The following is a 6,202-nucleotide window of genomic DNA, read 5'->3' as shown; positions in this document are numbered from 1 at the left end:
AGAAATCCTGTAAATGCATAACGGTACACTATATCATGTAAATATATACCGACTATGAGAAATAAATATTTTAAATATACACGCATTGGGATACAATGTCAGTATGTACCATTGATGTTAAGATGTCATGTAAATATAAACTTGTCACAATGTTATATGTGCATGCAAACCAGTCCCAATGGCATGTGAATTTGTAAAAATGTCTTGTAAGCGTTAAATTTGCAGCTTTACATGCATCAACGTCAACAAATCTCTACTACACCTGCAACTGAGGCAAGTTAAGCATCACTCCCTTCCCTATTTGATAACATTTAACTCACGCAACGGACAACACACAAACACAAACATTTACACTCACACACCATACTAATCCCACAAGCATACAGTATTACTTTGTAAATTTCTCAGCAGATACCCTAATGTTCGGGAGACAGGTCAGAAAATGCCATAATGTTTCCGGAAATAAATATAGGCGTAGTTCCTGGAAAACATAAAGTGAAAGAAAAGGAATATAACTCGTGATCTAAAGCATTGAACATCGGTCGTTTTAACAACATTCAACGCCACTGTATTGTGAAATGAAGTAATCGCGGTGTTTGACGGGCACAGAATTGGGTCACATTTTCGGGTCCTCAAAAAGCGCGACTGTAGGTAGGGTAGTTTCTGGTCGTGGAGAAGACCAATACACATACTGAAATTGTCTTGAAATTTCTTACAAACAAACATCATTTCAACCAGGTATGTTTCTGATTGGGTGTCGTGCTCAAAAGGATATCGAATCTGAGACAGGAGTAATGGAGCCAGTGAATGAGTGAGCGAGCTAGTAAGTGAGCTGGTGAGTGATTAGTTGAGTGATTAGGCTAGTAATTAGTTGAGTGAGTAGGTGAGTGATTCGGTGAGTGATTCATTAAATGATTAGGTCAGTAAGTAGTTGAGTGATTAGGTGAGTGATTAGGTGAGCGATTAGGTGAGTGATATCGTGACTATCGAAGTCGTAAGTTTGCAAATGTCGAAGAAGATTATGGCCATTTGTGAAGACAAGAAACACAATAATTCAACATGGCCTTTTCCCAAGACATGTAGCCTTTCCGAAAGAAGTGGAACACGCATATATCGGAACACATGCAACCATACATCCATTCAGGCGTGGATATATACATACGTATACGAAAATGTATGCACATAAACACGCGTGTGGACGTGCCCACATACACATGCACACATAGACTCGACATTAATGAGTGAGTTTAGTTTTACGCCGTTGTAGGCAATATTCCAGCAATATTCCAGCAACTGAGACCCCAGAAATACACTTCACACATTGTGCCCATTTAGGGAATTGAACCCTGGTTTTAAACCGCTAAGCTACCCCACCGCCCCTGCAAGTAAGAATACATACTGACAATATACTTCTCAATCCAAATATGTTCTAAGCTACACATTACATTATTCTCTTCTAGCTTTCTAGACAACCAACCTTACTGCGATTCTGTCGTCCAACTACCCAAATGTACCACAAACAACCTTCTTATCTCTCGATACAAATCACGTGATTGAACCGAGGACATGCTCACGGCTGGATGACTTGCGCTTTTCAAACAGCAACATAATACCAAAGCGAACATTTTCTTTATAAAGTTTATTCGTTACGACCAAAATATGCGCATATGGGGTGGTTAAACGGGTATTGAGGCCGATATAAATAAAGAGCCTCCTGTCAGTAAAATTCATTCTGTCAGTTTTGAAGTCCGTTTGAGGTAAACAACTTTCGGGTGTAACTATTATTCAGTCAGTGAATACCACGCGTGTTACAGGAAAGTCAGATGTAATTACAGGTATAAAGTGTTGAGACAATTCAAATATCGCAACCCCATCGTGGGGTTCGAACCTGCCTACATAACATCCCGTACGGCTAATTGTCTTTGGGTTATGTGCAGCGCAAATACTGTTGTGAGTGAGTGTGGTCCGTAAATCATCGAGTGTCATCACCCGATCCCGTAGTCACCTCTTATGGCAAGAAAGGTCGTCAGTAGCTCATGCTGGTCGCAAAGATCCAGGGGTCAGACCTGTTGATTTCGTTGACACATGTCATCGTATTGAAGTTGCGTAGATTGATGCTCATGCAGTTGATCACAGGACTGCAGAACTAAAATCACTTTCTCACTCGTGTGCCTGCACCACGATGTCGCTGTTGGAGTTGTTACCGTCCATGCGTGAAACAGGAAACTGTTCAGTTGTTATAACATTTCTGTAATGATTACTGTCAGTGTTGTAAACATCTTGCCTGTTTTGCCATATCATTCTCCTGTCAGACCTATTTCGCCCTGAGATCAAAGTGAGCTTGTGTACTAGCACGTAAATGCCCTACTTGTCGCTTAGTGGTCTTTGGAATACATCGGCCAGTGCACCTGCTTACAGTCGGACTGCCCATTCATACGTGTGTTACCTCCCTACACCGAGGTTTCATAGACATTCACACCTTTTTGAATAATCCGGGTCAACGTTCGGGCGTCTATTTCCAATACGGCATAATCGTAATTTAAATACCCTGACACCGAGCCCCTACAAATAGACTTTGAGAAGAAGCAGTTGGCTACACATAGTGGAGTCCTCTTTCATTTCAAGGGGACTAACCGTGTACCATTGAGACACTTGCTAACCTTAATCCCCCATAGAAGCAACATACAAAGTACTCGAATGAGACAGCAAAATCACAGTGTGTTTGCTTTAAAGCCATTTCAAAGACTATTCCAGTTATACAGTTGGGGCAACAAATAAGGGAACGAATGACAGAGCGAATGTTCCTTTGCCTTAGTCCAGGTGTCTTAGCATTGCACTGTGGGGAAAATCTGAGAACAGATAATAAACAGAGTGATGCAGTATTGTTCCATAAATTTTTTTTCTGGATATATTACGGTATATACGTTAAATGTGGGCGGAAAGCCCGAAACTATACCCGTTTTATATAATTAGCCACTTTTAACGATATTCCAGTTATAAAATGAGGGACACCAATAGGGGAATATATGTATGTGCGAGTGAATCTCTTGTTCTTTTCCGGGTTTCTTAGCAAAATTTGTGTTGCACTGTACACGCTTACGGTCCACAGCCCATTTTCCACTGTGTAATACTGGAATCATCCTTTCCACTGACATTAGTCTTGCGTTCATGCGAAAGTTGGTGCAGACAATCCAGTGACTGACATGGGCATCGATATACGCTTATGAAGTTCGTTGTAAACGTGTGGATGACATCTGAACTGGCTCATCAGTTTGAACATTTGTTTCCCACACTTGAATTATCATTATTATTGGATGTTTATATAGCCCCCATGCAAGGCATCCCGCATTATCAACTCCCTTGGGAGTATACAACTCCTGCTGCCATTCGGCGCACCGTGTGTATTGTGGCTGTCTCATCCTAACGAGGTACCCAACTCACAGCTGGGTGGACCTTGACACATAGTCACAGTATTTTGTCCAGGGTTACTGCACGTTGCTGTACCCGCAACAACATGTTTGCACAAAATCATGTGGTCACCATCTGGTCATATACCAGCGGATTCGTGGGTTCTTTTAAGTCACAGGGTTGTGCATTGTACACTAGGGGTTGTGACAACACTGAAACAGTCTGCACACAGTGTTCACTCCAAGGTTTTTACACCCGGTGGGCTCGATCCTGACACTTTAACCTCGCTGGATCACTAGTCTGCCTCCTTAGACAGCTTGCCCACCGCGATACAAGAACGACTGTTAACACTTAAATATGAACACCATGTGTTTGATGAAGTACCTGATGTATACTTCCCATCAAAAGTTTACACTTACTTAAAACTTCATGTTATGTGTGTATATAAGGCTACATCAGTGATTGATTTCTCCCAACTTCAGGGAACCAGCAGCAAATTTTATGCAGATGAACTGCACGACGATCATGCATCAAATTGCAGAAAAGCATGTGCAAATATCGTACATGTGAACAGCTGCGTTTTGTATAAAATTTTGTTGACATTGATTGTTTACTGACCTTTATGATTTACTTAACTCATGACAATCTTGTCAACATTACGAATGTGTTTTACAATGTGTCACTTGTCAATCTAAACTTTTGATAGGAACTATATAAATTAGATATGAAGTGAGGTTGAGCGTAGTTATTCCATGGAGACTATATACAGCAGAATCTGTCGAAACCGGCATCTGTCCAATCCGGCAAGTTGTCAACACTGGCCTAGATATTGTAGATCATCCCTGGTTATACTGTGCTGCAGCCATACTCCAGCAATATCGCAACTACGGAGACGAAAAGCCGCTTCATACTTTTTAACCATGGAGTAAAGATCTAGCGAACACTTTAACTAACGGGACGTCAACCAAGCTACGCCACCGCACCGGAATACGATCTGTAAAGTGTATCACATGGACTGTGTCCAAATGCAAATCAGTTTGTGTACATGTTTAACATTCTTTAAAATAGCCGAGGACTGGACGATTCGTATCTGAAATGAATAATGTCGTTTGATATTAATTGGTGGCAGCGTGAAATGTAACACACATTGAACAGAAAGTGTAATATACCGTGCCGCATTGGAATGCGAAAATACATACAGCCATCCCTTGGTGGTAGTACAGCACATGACCCGTGAAGATCCGGGTTTGAATTGGTCTTCAGCAACCCATGCTTGCTGTAAGAGGCGACTAACGGAATTGGGTGGTCAGGTTCGCTGATTTGTTTGACACATGGCATCGTCTCCCAGTTGCGGATATCGATACTCATGCTACTGACTGTCAGGTCCCGAGTCGATTATTTACAGACCGCCATACTATAACTGGGATATTCGGGAATGCGGCGTAAAACTAAATTCACTCAATCACTTTTTGTGTATATTCCTCCACAAATTCATTACCCTGCACCATTTGCTTGACAACGACATTAGTATCTATGTCAAAACGTCGCACTCACTGAATAAAAAAAGTTGTATATCCACAAATCATAGTCCTCATTCTTCACTTTCTGTATGACTTGATGTAATCCACCACCTCCATACTGAAATACTAACTTGCAACTAAACCTCATTTAAGCTCATTGGTCAATCAAAGTCAACAAATTTACTTTTAAAAGAGGTGATGGTGGCAAATAGTTATTTTATACGATTATCAAAAACTGCAGTCATATAGGTGGAACCCATTGCTTCGTTGAACCACAAACAAAGCCACATGTTTAGTCACATGCATGAAACCATGTTCCAAAATACAGCGTAAAAATGCAATATAGTTTTCCTTGTTTGAAGAATGAATTAGACGAAAACTGATCTCTCCTAGCGGTGAGCAAGTATTAAAGGGCACGTAGTCTAGGGGCGCTAGTGATCCTAAATCGGCTTTCTCGGCTGTCGTGCAGTAACATACGGGTATCTTTTCCTTCCTCTGAAAAATGGATCCAGAAATGGCTGCCAAATTTCACGCCATCTTGTGCAAACTAGAACAAAATCGTCAAGAATTACAAAGTTCGATCGACCAACAATTTCTAAACTAAGAAATGAGTTTTCTCAGACATCGGCAGACATCAAGAAGCTCAAGGCTGAACCTGAGTACACCTGCAGGAAGGAGGGTAACAGAATACAATTTAGTTTCAATTCTTGGATTGTTTACTTGGATCTGTGAATGCAGACACTGAGACGGATGCAGATTCACTTGTCACGGAGGCTATTGAAAAGTTAAAACGCAGAAACAAACTGATAAAAATTGCTGATTACTCCGACGAAGGATGCGAAACTGTTGCTAATGATTTGACAGATTATTCTGATGATGACAAGAGGATTGAAAGGCTGATAATAGAAACAGCATTTACAAGATGTATCCAAGCAGATAGTTGAATTATGTTCTGTCAACCAGATACATTTGTCTTTGAAGTGGATTCCTCGTTGTGAGAATCATTTAGCAGATATGCTGAGCAGAGTGACTGATTACGATGACTGGGCAATTGCCAGGAACGTATTTCAACAAACTGATGCCAAATGGGGTCCACATGAAGTGAATAGGTTTGCTAGTCACTACAATACCACGCTTGTACGATTTAATTCTCCATTTTACAATCCTGATTGTGAGGCTGTTGACTGTTTCACGGTGGAAGAGAGTGGTTTGAGCTGGGTTGTTCCTCCTGTCTGTCTCATACCAAGAACAATCAGACGTATGTCGGAGTGCGG

The sequence above is a fragment of the Haliotis asinina genome, chromosome 13, assembly GCF_037392515.1.
Source record: "Haliotis asinina isolate JCU_RB_2024 chromosome 13, JCU_Hal_asi_v2, whole genome shotgun sequence".
Taxonomy (NCBI): domain Eukaryota; kingdom Metazoa; phylum Mollusca; class Gastropoda; order Lepetellida; family Haliotidae; genus Haliotis; species Haliotis asinina.
This window is presented reverse-complemented; position numbering follows the sequence as displayed.